Source organism: Trachemys scripta, chromosome 22, assembly GCF_013100865.1.
Source record: "Trachemys scripta elegans isolate TJP31775 chromosome 22, CAS_Tse_1.0, whole genome shotgun sequence".
Classification (NCBI taxonomy): Eukaryota; Metazoa; Chordata; order Testudines; family Emydidae; genus Trachemys; species Trachemys scripta.
This window is the reverse complement of record NC_048319.1, coordinates 6,080,032-6,095,776: the sequence shown is the minus strand read 5'-3', so window position 1 is coordinate 6,095,776 and position 15,745 is coordinate 6,080,032.

Sequence of the window (15,745 nt, the reverse complement as noted above, 5' to 3'; positions counted from 1 at the left end):
ATGGCTTGTCTGTGCTAGAAATCTGCTTTGAGTTGGAGCCCTTCCGTAAGGAATTGTGTTAACATTACTTGGTGCTCACTGCAAAATCCCAGTCAATAAGATCTGTTAATATAACTCCTCAAGGGAGAGTCCTAACTCCAAGTAATTCCGTAGTGAAGAGGAGACCGAAGGGCTGGTAGCTTGGCAGGGGCCATGTGCTGAGAGACATAGGAGCTTATGTTGTCTAGCCTCTTATTTGGCTGACATAAGAGCTACAGCGATGGATGCTGGAGGGGCAGGTTGGTTCGTCTGCTCCAGAGCTTAAGGGAGGGAATGGGAATGTAACCACTTACAATTGTGGGGGAGGGTGACCGTAGTTTCCTCAGGAGGAAACACCTTTCCACCCCCAAATCAAACCTTACTAATAAAAGCTGGGAGTGGTTTCACATCCAGCAGCCTCATTGTTCTGCTTCAGGGTTGTTAATGTTCCAAACTCCCTTACTGCAACTTCAGCCCTTGTCATTCCTTCCAGAGGGGATTGACGTAGACCCTATCTTATGTCTCAGAGCAAGTCTTTTCCTATCCGTGCTATTCCTCAGTGACGTAGAATTAAAGGAGAAATCAAACCCTTAAATGACCACCGTTACAATGGCAGCTTTGTGCTGCTTTAGCGAAAGCAGATTCGGTAACATACCAGTTCCTCTGAAAACCCTTTTCTGGCAGAATGTGAGGTACAGCTGCGTGAGCACTACGAGGCTCTTAGGGCAGGAACAGACCCATCCTATCCTGGCAGGAAAGCAGGAGGGTCCAACTCTGTCTGCGCTGAGAACACAAGACCAGCATTGAAGTTGTTCTGCTGCTACCAGTAAGTGTGTGAAATCCCAGGCTGTCTGGAAGATTTAAACTGAAAACAGCCGTTCACCTCCCCACCTCCAGCTGTGCAAATAGTTCCCCGAGCAATTGGCAACACAGGTTTGGATGCTCAGCCCAGGTTGATCGGTTGGGATAAGCTGGACCAGTAGGTGGCTTCCACTGAATCCAGATACCATGTGCCCACTTCCACTGTCGACTTTCTAAGTCTTAGGTTGCTGGGGGGAAACAAAAAGCAAAATGGTGGTGGGCACGTGGGGGGCAATAAACACCATATGACCTGAATGCAAAGAAAGGGATGTGAGAACCCCAACAAAACACAACTGCGTCCACTGGCATATGAGCAACCTCAGCCCCATTTTGGTTTCCAGTCAAAGGATCTTGAGCTGCTGCTGCCCACAACTTGTATGTACCCAGTCTGGCTCCTCCTCGTTATTAAGGGGCTGCGTGGGAATCATGAACACCCTTTTCCATGCAAACCGTCACAAAGAGACTGACTGCCGCTGAGGCAGTAACAGTCCTGCTAGCGTTCCAGCCCCAGTGGCTTCTGAGCATCCCGGACTGCAATCTAACCATCTTTTCGCTGTGTGGATTTGCCTGTCTTCCCAGGGCCGGCACCAGCGCAGCAAGCAGTGGCTTGGGGCGGCCAATGGAAAGGGGCGGCATGTCCAGCTCTTCGGCAGCAATTCAGCGGCGGGTCCCTTAGTCCCTCTCGGAGGGAAGGACTTGCCGCTGATTGCAATCATGGCTTTTTTTTTTTCGCCACTTGGGGCGGCAAAAACGCTGGAGCCAGCCCTGCGTCTTCCTGTCTGGATTGCCTTGAGTTTTCTTTCCAGCGAGAGCCCTTCTGCTCTGGACCGCTGGGAAGAAGAGTGTTCTCAGTTTCCAGAAAACAAACTTTGAATAGAATTTTTTTTTTTTTTAAATGGCCACTCACTTGGTTCTAACCCAAAGAGTCTTTCTCCTTGGAGGTTGTTTCGGTAGCCCCTGACCCCCTTTCCTGACCCAATCACCTGCCTTGTAAATTCCCTCTTTCTCCTCTGTGCCCTCTTCTGCTCCCCTGATACCCACACTCTACCCTTTGTGGCATGGAGATCTCTAATCCAGGGGAGAGCGTCAATTAGTTTGCAAGAGCACCAGGGCTGACGAGATGGGAGGGAAGCCGGTAGAAATTACCGGGGCCCGGCTCTAGAAGAGCACAAGCAACTCTGCTTGCTTCTGTGGGATGCTCCGCATTTAGCTCAACCGCTGACGCACAGGGCCATAATTGCATAATATTTCTGCAGGAGGGAGCTTTGGGAAGGAGCATCGTGCCAAAGGGTGACCCAGGGCTCCTGCATTGGAAGAGAAATGACAAAAATGAGGCACGTGTGCAGCAGAGGGGAGGGTAAATTTAAGACTTCGGCATCTGGGCAAGTGGCATAGAGGCAACAGTCCAACAGCATTGCGTAGCCCTGAGCGCTAAGATACCGGAGTGGAGAAAGGGACCGATACAAGCAGCAGGATTAAATGACCTCTCACCCCACCCCACCCTGTGGGCTAGCATGGACGAGGGGACAGGGAGATCAGGCTACAGCGCACAGATTAGTGTCGAGAGGGGGCCCCTTAATGGCTCTGCGAGCTTGGACAAGTCACTTCATCTCTTTGCCGCTGCTCCTGCCTCGTTCTAGAGGCAGTGATTCCAGCCTGTAATTCTGGAGTTGGCAATTCCCTAGTTCCTTTTGGTAATTCCAGCTCCATCTAACTTCCCCTCCCTGCCCTTTAAGGGAATCTAGAATGTAGTTTCACATTCCAGGTTTCCTGGCATCGGTTATCCTTCATTTCAACTACAATGTAAATCCCAGATCAGAGAGAAGATACCATTAAACGTTTGCGCTTCTGCTTGTCATTAATCTTCCCTGAAGTGATGATTAGAAGTTAAAAATACCATCTCTGTGTTAGGGGTTTTTTTTTCATCTTGCTTTACTTTGATTTGCGCTCAACCTGTCGTTTCAGCTAATTGGAGTTTCAGGTTTAGTTGGCTGGGTTTCTCTGGCGTTTTGGGACTTCACAAACAGAGCACAGGCCAGCTGAGGCACTGAGCTGCGCGCTGACAGACTGTTGTTTCTCCTGGTCTTGTGGCTGGTAATCAACAAAGACTGCCCTGGAGTGAGTTGCAGCTTGAGCATCCTCTGTTGTGAATTCCATCTGTGCATGAAACCTGAAGCCACAGAGCAGGAGAATGAAAATGCCCAGTGTGCTTCTTGCTGTGAAACTGCTCTCTCTAACCAAGACTTGCAGCTGTTCAAACAAGGTATTTATTTATAGTTTTGTAGCACCAAGACTGCTCAGTGAGGTTCAGGGCCACATTGAGCTACAAACACAGAGGAAGAGGTAGCCCATCCCCTGAACCATGTGCAGTTAAGATGACAAACATAGGAAGGGTTGTAGAAAGGAGAGATTGAAATAGGTGCCCATGCTATGTACGCTGATTGAGATCCCCAGTTGTCCCTCTGCCTGGCCGTAATTGGCTGATTTTTTTACAGGAGTCCAGTAGAAGTGAGACTTTGGGAGTGGTTTGAAGATGGCAGTTTAGGGAGAGTTTCTCTCACCCAAGGGGCAGCATGGATGACGTGAAGAAGGCTGATAAACTAGTGAACTATGCTGATGTCATCTAAGCACAGGGGGTGACCTGATGAATGGATGAGCAGAAAGGAGCAGAGGTATGAAGGGCCTTGAAGATGAGGGCAAGCGGCTTGGATATGAAGGGGAGCCAGTGGAGGTATTCAAAGGGGGGGCAGCGAGGCTGCCACAGTGCTCTATGGACGATGATCTTAGCATATGTTTTGCATGGACTGGAGAAGGGTGAAGTGGATGTCAGGCTAAGGAAGAGGTGCTTACGGTAATAGGCAGGAGACAATATGGGGCTTGGGTGAGTTTTTTGGCCATCGAGACTGAAAATTAAAACCGGGCCTCAGGAACGTGACAGAAGGAAAGGCAGCGACAAAGCTGAGATGTGCTGAGCAAGAGAAAGAGAGCAGTCGGAAATGACCTTGAGATTACAGGCATGAGTTTCCTATAAAGAGAGAGTCTCATCCAAGACCAGTGCTGTGGAGGAAATGCCCTAGGTGACAGTGATCAGCATTCCAAAGCGCCGGGTAGCTTCCTGTGTGAGAGAGGCTACGGGGAGGCAGTGGACAAACCTGACCGCTTTGTGGTTAACAAAACAAATAGGAATCTGTCCATGCATCTCCCAGAAGTAACGGTGGAGAGTCGGGAAATGGATTTGCTAACACAGGATGGAAGGGAACTAAAAAACCCCAAAAGCTATAAATCATTCTGACTTCGGCTGTTCTCACACAATCCAATTCCAGGATGTTTACGTAGGACTTCCTTTGCCATCAGGAGAAAGTAAGCCATCAAAGATCCATTAATTATCTAGGCGTCCAGGGAAAAGAATACGCCATCTACCAGCAGCCCCTTGCATCGAGTGCTCTGCTGGGAAGTCACTTGCTCTATACAGACCTCTCCAGTCTCTGTAAGAACATCCAGGAGTCTTCCTCTGTAGAGCTTTGTGATGGGAAAGTGGAGAGGCCTCCATGGAGAGCCAAACCAGCTGATGCCTGCTGCTTCCTGAAGCTGCTGCAATTCCCAGATAGCCCAGGTCCCGCAGTGGATGAAACAGACCCACCTGAGTGGGATGTAGGCAGCAGTGATCCCCCGTGTCTCCCTGGAGAGGCAGATCATTAAAGTAGAAGCAGGAGCGGAGAATATATAGCAGTCACAGGACCAAGCACCAGCACTGAGGCTAGGAACTATCTCTGTGGCATGCGTGAGAGAGAGGATGTCAGGAGAAATTCTTCATAACGTTACCGACACCATTGCAAGAGACACCCATACCTTCACAGAAAGCGCCATCGGCTAACCCCTCCTTTGTCCATGAGCAGCTACTGTCCTGTGTGTAAACACGGATTCCTTACGCAAGGGGATCTGGTATCCTGTTCTGGGTCGCTTCCCTTCCTGCCTCAACAATGTATCTTTGCAGCCTCAGCACTTCTGGAGAGTTGCATCCTTGACGGACAAGACCAGTTCTTCCTGTACGGCCCATGGCCACCACTTAGCCTCTGCAGCGGGGAGGTCACCTCCAAGTTCCTTAACTCCTGCTCCTTTCTACAGCCGGACTCTTGGAGGTACAGGAACTGAGCGCTCAGGGAAGAAACCCGCATTGGTTTGCTTGTGAGATGCATTGACAGATGTTTCAGCTGGTACCTCTCACTTTCATTCAGTCCTGGGCTTTCTCGCTATTGCTCCACCAAAGTCCCCTCCTTGCCCTCGCCAGAGTGGGATGCAACAGTCATCTTTGGCAGGGGCCAGGAGAGTGTCTCTATGTTGGTATGGCTTTCCTCTCGCAGCTCACCAGGAAAGTCAGACCCTAGATCAGTGGTTCTCAACCTATTTACCATTGTGGGCTGCATATGCAGCTGTGTTGTGTGGGCCACATCCCTACATCTATACACTGCCTGTATGGCCCTGAAGATGTCACATGGGCCACAACTGTGTGCTGATTGGGCCATAAGTGGGCCGTAGTTTGAGAACCATTTCCCTAAATGGAACCACTTCCTGGGCTGGAATGGAGTCTTGTTACCAGATTTGCCCGTTACTTTGGGGTATGCTCATGTATTAGGGTTACTCTTCCTGGGGGGGAGGGGGAGGGTCTGTACTTCTATCAATGTACTGCTTTTCACTTGTGTTCTCACATGGAGCTCTACTTCTCCCTGCTGCAAGTTCATAGAATCATAAAATATCAGGGCTGGAAGGGACCTCAGGAGGTATCTAGTCCAACCTCCTGCTCAAAGCAGGACCAACCCCAACTAAATCATCCCAGCCAAGGCTTTGTCAAGCCTGACCTAAAAACCTCTAAGGAAGGAGATTCCACCACCTCCCTAGAGAACCCATTCCAGTGCTTCACCACCCTCCTAGTGAAAAAGTTTTTCCAAATATCCAACCTAAACCTCCCCCACTGCAACTTGAGACCATTACTCCTTGTTCTGTCATCTGCCACCACTGAGAACAGTCTAGATCCATCCTCTTTGGAACCCCCCTTCAGGTAGTTGAAAGCAGCTATCAAATCCCCCCTCATTCTTGTCTTCTGCAGACTAAACAATCCCAGTTCCCTCAGCCTCTCCTCATAAGTCATGTGCTCCAGCCCAAATCGTTCCCTCCCACTCGAGCTATCCACGGTCCCCAGGGCTGTGTTCTTCCAGCCGCAGAATCAGCTGAACACACACACACGTTAACCAAGTGCATCTGAGAGGAGCAGGTTATGCAGCACTTCCAAGCTGCCACCCTCATGTGTCCCAGGTTCAGCGCGTCTCTATCCCCACTTTCACATTACGATTGTTCTGGTAGTAACCCACTTGATGAGCAAACCCCACAGGATTTTTGGGTGCTGCAGGGGTCTTTAACTTAGGTACAAGGAGAGTTGCTGCAGAGCGAATGGGGAAGCCAAAAAAAACCACCCACCTGGGGGGTGGGAGAGAGAAGCAACCAGCTGAACCATGAAAGTTATTACCAGGTAATAACCATACAAGGGAAGCCAAACAGTTGTTATATTCAATCTAACTTAAATTGGATTATAAAAGGCAGGATTTAGAAAAGTATAACCGGATCACACAAGTCAGGGTCAGAAGGCTACACCTAGAGCGAGATAGCGGGGTTCTCTCCGTGAAGCATGAATCAATTGGGGGTCCCAGGTGGTGGTGGTAGCTGAGGGTCCGGAGTGCTGGAGCCAGGCAGAGCCCCCAACACGATCAGTCAGGAGAAGATGAAGTCCCAATGGAACAGATACAGATGTTGGATTCATTTACTTGAGCGTGGGTAGGGGTTTTTGTAGGGAAACCATGGTTCAAGGGAGAACACTAGATTTGTTTATGGGTAAACTGATGACTCAAGGGAGTATCCCAAAGTTGTTTTGTTCAGGCTAGACAATAGGAACGGATCATTCCGGGCTATGGGCGGTGTTCCTTCCAGGGAGCTCACAATGCAATTAGGGAAGGTCACTATTTTGGATCCCAATAACGGATTTATTACTAGGATTGGTCTGATAACTACTGAGCTGGGTGTGTGCAGGTGTGGGTTTATTGACATCTGCAGCAGAGATCCCCCATCATGCCGTGCTTCCCTGCTTTTCTGGTCCCAGAGTTCCGTGCGGTTCTTGCCTTGGAATCTCTGTTCTCCATTTTGTATGCTCATGGGGATGCCTCCCTGTCCCATCTTCGATGCAAATGAGGTTAGGGGAGTTCCCTTAATCCTGTCATCCTTGTCCCAGGGGTTTAGGTGTGTCTCCCACGTCGGGTTACCATACATCTGGATTTTCCTGGACATGTCCGGCTTTTTGGTCCTCAAATCCCCGTCCGGGAGGAATTTCCAAAAAGCCGAACATGTCCGGGAAAATAGGGAGGCATGGTAAGGGGACCGCCTCCTCCCCGGGGTTCAACTTTCACGGCTCCCACCACTCTCACCAGTGCAGCAGCAGCCGGAGCCCGGGAGGAGGCGGCTGTGAGCTGGGATGCCGGCGCCGGGCCGGAGCCGCTCGGCCGGAGCGACTGGGGCCAGGGATGCTCGGCCGCTGGCTGGTGGCCAGAACCGGGGCCCAAGGTGGGGCTGGGGGTGCTTGGCCAGCACCCCAGGGCCCGAGCCAGGCCGGAGCCGCCAGGGCCAGAGCCTCTTGGCCAGCCGCCGGAGGGAGCCGCTCGGCCGCGGGGGCCGGACTGGGCTGCGTCTCCTCACGCCTCTCCCCCCCCCCCCCCAAACCCCAGCTTACCTGCTGCCTGCCTGTTTCAGGCTTCCCGCGAACATTTGATTCGCGGGAAGCAGGGGAGGGGGAGGAGCAGGGGGGCGGAGCGTTCAGGGGAGGGGGCAGAGTTGGGGTGGGGACTTTGGGGAAGGGGCGGAGTTGGGGCAGGGCCGGGGGCGGGAGTGTCCTCTTTTTCAGGCGCTCCAATATGGTAACCCTACTCCCACGGCCTTTTCATTGCTTTTTGTAAGTCTGGCTTCTGATTGGTTTTGGTTCAAGCAAAGGCTGGGGGGTGGGGGGGGAGGTCTTTCGTGAGTCAGGCTGGGTACTGCGCCCTGGTTCGCCAAGAACACAGAGGTAACAGTCTCCCTGTTCATCTGTATGCAGTGGTGGTGGAGCCGTGTTGATCTCAGAATATTAGAGACACAAGGTGGGGGAGGTAATACGTTCTGTGGGTGAAAAAGACAAGTTTTCAAGGGTGCACAGAGCTCTTCTTCAGAAGCTTGGAGTGAGCTCAAAAGCTTGTCTCACCAACAGAAGTGGGTCCAATAAAAGATATTCCCTCCCCTGCCTTGTCATTATGATCTGTGTCAACTAAGTCCAACCCTGGCCTGGAAAGTACCCACCTCTGCTTGACATGAGCTGCAGGCTTCCCTTTGCTGTTCCTTTCCTTGGAGAAATTCACTAAAGGATCTTGGTCTTTTCTTTCTGCTAAATGGGTACCAGGAACTTCCCCATCATCCTCTTTAATTCTTCAGCATCACGAAGAGGATCCTTTTTGGGGGCTGATAATGGGGTGATCATTTCCCTCCTGGGACTGTTGTAGACACATAGGTGTACCCTATGAATCCCGCTGTAGTTACTGGCTGTAACTACAATTGTTACCGGGCCGGACAAACTCACTACACCTAACATGCTGTTGATAATGTTTATCCAAGGAGTGTCCTGTAAGGTATCATATGAAAGTTGGTGACCTCTTGTCATTGATATTCTTGGGGGATGTATGCATGGTTAGCGTCTAAAGAGTTATGTAGGCGTGCTGAAAATGTTCCTAAAATATGTTTAGACCAAGTAATCTATGTAGAGCTAATAACCTGCTTTCTCCTAGACAAAGCAATGTATATTAGATGGTCAGCAGGGGTCAAGTTTTGTAAACCAGAGATTGTGGCTCATACATGGCCATCTGTGGTAAACAGCTTGATCACTCTAACAGACAAAGGGTGAAACAGCCTGGGTTGATTACAGACAAAAGACAGTGAAAGTACATTTACATATAAGGTAAACAGAGCAATCAGGAAGAAGACCCCAGGATGGTAGAAAACAAACAGCAGGGTCAGAGTCTGAGATCCCAGAGGGTCATCCTGACTCCGGGGACAAAACAATGAGTTTGGGGAAATACAAGGAGAAGCAAAAAGCCATTTTGGCATCCATCACTCAGGGGACAAAAGGGTCAGCGCCCTCCGATTCTGAGAACGAGAGAACCTGCCTGCCTGCGGGGCTGGAGATGTAGGTGAGAAAGCTGTGTAGTCAAAGATCGTAGCTTGCTAGATCTAAACTGTCACCACTAGAAATTGCAGTTATACTTGTTTGATTTGTAACCATCTTCTGTTTTCTGTTATCTCTGCGTAGCATCGCTTACATCTGTTTTTATTCGCGGATTTATTCTTGTTTTATTATAAATTCCTCTCAGTGCTGTTCTACTAAAGGCAGGTGGGTGTCCCCAGTTGAACCAACAAGCTGGTATGCGTTCTGTCTCTTTGGAGACCATGAAGTTGGTAATTTCAGAACGGGTCCAGTGCTAGGGGCTGACGGCTGCAGAGGAATGCTCTTCCAGGGGGTTGTGGGACTGGTGCTGACTGAAGGTTACCTGCAAGGCAAGGGTTAGACTGGTAGAGTCTCAAGGCATTTGCTGGTTAGGCTGACAGATTAGCGTGGCAGGGAGCTGACTCAGTTCAAGCTCCAGCAATGCTCCCTCTTGCCGAGGACTAACACAATGGCTTATGGTTCTGGGTGCCCCGAGAGAGCGTCACAATAGGTGCCAGGGCCTGGAACCTCTGACTCAGTTTAGCTTCCTCCTCTGCCTAGCTGTGATGGTCATTTAGGATTTTGGGATGGGCTCTGTGAGCTTTAGGTAATCTTATAACCTGGTCCAAATCCTGAGTGTGCATGCAATGGGATAAACGTGAGCTTTGATCAGTGTGACTTACTCCCCACAAGCCTTCAGGTCATATCTGTAAGTTGCTCTGAAGGGGCGATAGACAGGAGCGCACTTGCTGGAAAGTACCTCTGGTTCTGTTTTTGATCTCTGGCCATGTGCTCTGCAGCATTCTTTGTTTCCCACCTCTCCTTTCTGGAAGCGCTTTGTGATTAAAGCTGCATTGTCGCCGCTAATCCATGCCAGATCCATTGGGCTGCCTCTCCCGGGCAGAGGACACTCAGGGTGGGGTCCGTAATCCGCCTTGCGCCATCTAAACAGAACTGGGTTTGTCGTGAGATTGAAGGCCATTGTCTAAAGGAGACTATTTTCCTCCAGAGACTATTGCGTCTTTGGTAAATGCTTCCACAGGCTTCTTTTGAAGTTCCTGTGCTGTAAACGGAGCCAAGTTCCTGTTGGATTATGGAAGGAGGGTAGAATTTCAGTCACGGTCCAGGGGTCAGCAAGGAGGCAAGAGTGGGGAATACCGGGCAGCCCCTGACAGCCAGTTAGGATCTTACAGGAGGGATCTTGAAGGCCATCTGCGGAAAGCGCTCTCAGCCCCCCAATGGCCATAGCTGGGAATTGCACTTTTATCATGTTAGATAACTATTTATCTCACCTACACAGGGTCCTCATCAGCCTAGTCTCACATCTGTCATGTATTTATCTTCCCACCAACCCTGTGGGATTGGGGATTTTACAGAGGGGGAACTGAGGCACAGAGAGAGAGGAGGTAACTCACCCAACAAGACTGTGGCAGAGAAGGTCTCCCAAAGCCTGTGCTAATGCCCAAACCACTGAATGCCCTTCCAATGAAGGTGAGCTTGGACAGCGCAAATTGTAGAGCTAAGGGATTGCTGGTGAGCTGAACCCCCCTGAAGGGCCCTGAGATATCTGTCAGGAAACTAGATTTGAGGAGCTGGACGTTTAGTGGACTCAGGCCCCATTCAGCCTTATCTAGCTACGAGCAATTCCTTGAAGAAATTTCATGTACCAAGAGTGATGGAGCAAAGGGTGTTCTCCCTTGACTATCCATTCCACATCTCTGGGTGAAGATCAAAGGGGAAAGAAACGGAGGATCTTATGATGGGGGGATCTACTATAAACCACCAAATCAGGAGAGTGGAGGTGGATGAGGCATTTCTGGAATAAAAAATATCCCAAACCCCAAAACCTGGTAGTGATGGGAGACATTAACCACAACAGCTGTCTGGGTGGTTAATGTCCCCTATAGAGCAAAACACAAAATCTCCAATAACTTCTTCTTTCAGAAGGTGGAGGAAGGAACTGGGGGACAGTAATTTTAAACTTGATTCTCATGGAGGAATTTGTTAATCTGAAGGTCAGAAGCAATTTGGGTGAATGCGATCATGAAATGATCGATTTACTCAATTCTAAGGAGAGGAAGGAGCGAGAGCAGCAGAATAAAAACAATAGATGTCAGAAAAGCAGGCATTAATAAACTCAGCACTGGTACATTTTCTTCCCCTGGGCCCTACCTAAGGGATAAAGGAAGTCAGGAGAGCCTGCAGTTTCTCAAAGAGACAATATTAAAAGTGCAAGAGCAACCTATCCCGATGCAAAGGAAAGATAAGAATAGTAAAAGATTAATCTGGCTCTATCAGGAGCTCTTTAATAACCTGCAAATCAAAAAGGAATCCTACAAAAAGTGGAAATATGGATGAATTGCTAAGGAGGAAGACAAAAGAATAGCACACACATGTAGGAACAAAATCAGAAAGGCTAAGGTACAAAATGAGTTACACCTAGCAAGGGACATAAAAGGTAACAAGAAGAAGATCTTTAAATACAGTAGGTGCACAAGAAAGACCAAGGAAAATGTAGGTCCTCTGCTTAGCAAGGATGGAGACCTAATAATGGACAACATCAAGAATGCTGAGATATTTGATGCCTATTTTGCTTCAGTTTTAGAAGATAAATGGCGACCAGATACTTAACACAATTAATATTAACAACAAGGGGAAAGGAGCACAAGCCAACATGGAGAAAGACCATTTTAAATAATATTTAGATAAGTTAGAAGTATTCAAGTGAGCTGGGCCTGATGAAACTCACCCTATGGTACTTAAGGAATTAGTTGAAGCAATGTCTGAACCATTAGCGATTATCTTTGGAGGATGGGTTCGGTCCCAGAGGACTGGAGGAAAAACAGGCATAGTCACTGTCTGTAAAAAGGGGAACGAAGAGGACTTGGGGAATTATAGGCCAGTCAGCCTAACGTGAATACCTGGAACTATACTGGAACAAATTATTAATTTGTAAGCACCTAAAGGACAATAGGGTTACAAGGAATAGCCAACATAGATTTGTCAAGAACAAATCATGCCAAACCAACCTAATTTCTTTTTTTGACAAGGCTACTGGCTTAGTGGATGGGGGGGGACGACGACGAGGATGGGACTGTAGACATGATATAACCTTATTTTAGTCAGGCTTTTGACACAGTCCCACATGCCATTCTCATAAGCGAACTAGGGAAATGTGGTCTAGATGAAATTCCTATAAGGCAGGTGCAAAACTAGTTGAAAGACTGTATTCAAAGATTAGTTCTCAATGGTTCACTGTCAAACTGGGGGGAATGTATCTATTTGGATCCTGCAAGGATCTGTCCTTGGTCTGGTACTATTCAATAGTTCAGGGATCAGGGAAAGCCGCTGGCAGGCCGGGACGGTTTGTTTACCTGCCGTGTCTGCAGGTTTGGCCAATCGCAGCTCCCACTGGCCGTGGTTTGCTGTGCCAGGCCAATGGGGGCTGCGGGAAGGGGCAGCCAGCACATCCCTCAGCCCAGAACAAATCGGCCCGGCCCACCAGCGGCTTTCCCTGATGGGCCGCGGGCCAAAGGTTGCTGATCCCTGCAATAGTTTCATTAATGACTTGGATAATGGAGTGGAGATTGTGCTTATAAAATTTGGAGATGACACCAAACAGGAAGGGCTCACTAGCACTTTGGAGGACAGGATTGGAATTCAAAACAGTCTTGACAAATTGGAGAATTGTTCTGAAATCAACAAGGTGAAATTCAATAAAGACAAGTGGAAAGTACTTCACTTAGGAAGGAAAAATCAGATGCACAACTACAAAAAGGAGATTAACCTGCTACGCAGTAAGAGCTGGCAGAAGTACTGCTGAAAAGGATCTGGCATTATAGTGAATCACAAATTGAATATAATCTACAATGTGATGCAGTTGTGAAAAAGACTAATATTCTGGGGTGCATTAACCCTGTATGTAAGGCCCTAGAGGTATAGCAAGGGGGCGTGGCTTCCCTCTGAGATGGATGGGGAGGAAACCTAAGCCATCCCTGGCTGGGCAGAGCCAGGCAAGCCACACCTGCCAGGCCAGAAGCACAGGGGCAGGACTGGAAGTATAAAAGGCGGGCCCTGCAACTCAGTTGGCCTGGAGCCAGCAAAGGAGCCAGATGACTCCCACCTGTTGCTGGAGCCCAAAGGGGACCTCTGCAGCGCTGAGGACTCGAGGGGACTGCTAGGACTGATGAGGACACTGAAGGTCTACTGGGTCTGCCCTTGGGCGTCTACCCCGGGGAGACTGCAAAGTGGTAGTCAGACGTAAGTAGCCCAGGGACACCAGACAGTAGTCCTGTTGTGTGGCCAGAATTCCAGTCAGCATGTTTTGGCTGGTTCCCTGCTGAGTCTGACCCAGTGGTGGAACCATCCACCCCTGGGCTGGGACCCAGTGGAGTAGGGTGGGCCCGGATCCCCCTATCCCCTGAAGCTGCCCTGCCCCTGGGGTGGCAGCCCCCACACTTTAGGCCAAGAGGCCTATGTTTGTCTGCTGTCTGCCTGAGTTAAGATGTGAGGCGATAAACTGTGTGGTGCTCTGCCCTGCCTGGGGCCAGGGTTCCAGACTATGGGCTGCTTGACCCTGCCTAGAGGGCCAGGGCCTCGGCCTCAGACATTGCTAATTCCCCAGCAACCATTGCCTTGATAGGGGCATGAGAGCAAGGGGGCGTGGCCTCCCTCTGAGACTGATGGGGAGAGGAGACCACAACCTCCTACAGAGGTAATGGTCCCTGTGACGTTATGGGGTTCAACGTAGACCGTAAGGGATTGTATCATCGTGCCTTCCCAAAGGTAATTCTCCTTCCTTTCCTTCCTGTTGACTTCCCATCCCCCTGCTGATTCGTGTGTAAATGGAGTTTCCAGTGTTTTGATTCCATAGTGCTTAATTTACTTTGGAGACAAGTAGATAGTGGCCTTGTGTTTGGTCACAGACTTCAAAACATACCACCACTAAGTATCCATATTTCCTTTTATGTAAACATGCCTTCATTTGTCTCTGCCTGAGGACCAGGCTGGTCAGACAAACAAATACACATTCCTTTGCCTAAAGCAATGTTATGCATTGCTTGCTGAACATAATTCTAGCACATATTTCTAATCCTGGGCACGCACCCTGTACATACACCACACAACGGTTTGGGGGCTAGCGTTTTACCAGTTTGTATCTGATGCCTTACGTGACACCTTTTAGAGACGGATTATGACAACAGGTGTTAGGTGTAATGAGCATATCAGGCCTGACGAGTTCCTGACACAGCATAGTGAATCCTCAATGGGCCTCTGTCTCACAGTCCCACTTTACTTCGCATTGGTGAGACCTCAGCTGGGGCACTGTGTCCAGTTCTGAGGGCCACACGTTAGGACAGATTGGAGAGAGTCCACAGGAGAGTAACAAAAAGTTTTCCAAAACCTGACCTATGAGGAAAAGGTCAAAAACTGGGCATGTTTAGTCTTGAGAAAAAAAGACTGAGGGGGGAACCAGATACATTTTCAGATGTGCTAAGGACTGTTTATAAGAAGGACGGGGCTCAGTTCTCCATGTCCACTGAAAGTAGGGCAAGAAGCAATGGGCTTAATGTACAGTAAGGGAGAGATGGGTTAGATATTCGGAAAAACTTTCTAACTATAAGGACAGTTAAGCTCTGGAATAGGTGTTCAGGGGAGGTTGTGGAATCCCCGTCATTGGAGGTGATTAAGAGCAGGTTGGACAAACCTGTCGGGGATGGTTCTAGGGTTACTTGGTCCTGCCTCAGCGCAGTACGCTGGATTAGATTACCTCCTGAGGTCCCTTCCAGCCCTGCATTTCTATGTTCCGAGCAATGCTTTCCCCCCCACCCCACTCTGAACTGGCTGGGACATCTACTCAAGAAGATCTCTTCCTGTCACTAATGCTACAGATGCCACCTCTGGCAGTCCTCTTGTGAATAATAGGCGCTGTTGCACATGGAGATGGGAGTGTAATGAGTTAGCATGTGTCTGTGCTGTGCCACCTCCTGTACTGTGTTCTTATAAGGGCTTCCCAGGGTAGGTGACTTCTTCCAGGAGCGGGCTCCCAGAAATGTCTGGGTGCTTGAGGTAGTTTTCATGAGGCTGTGGGGGTGTATCTTTCTTCCCGGCAAAGCGGTAAGGAGTCCTACACCGACAGTGCCCGCACCACCCTTGTAAAGTGCCAGTGACCACAAGCAATAAGGACCTTGGTTAAAAGACTCCTGATGAAGAGCGCCCTGCAGCATTACTATCATTTCCTGGCTGTAAATGAAGACTTTGTTGACGGGATTACATTATCGCTGGCTGCAGATATTAAAAAATCGTGAGTCTGGAACTAAAAAAATCATGACTAGCTTAAAACATAAATGTTAGGGTATTTTTATGTGCCCTCTAGTTTCTGAGCCTTTTAGGTCACACTCAGGTCAAGCTTCAAGCTTTTGTCCACAACCCCTGAGATCTAGAAACTCCACTATTTTTTAATGACGGCTCAGATCCTATGGTGATTCCAGGAATTGGGGCTTTACATAAAAAGCCAAATAGTGCAAGACTTGTGATTAAACCCATGAGAGTTGGCAACCCTGGGCCAATAGATTGGCTGACAACAACTTCCACTTC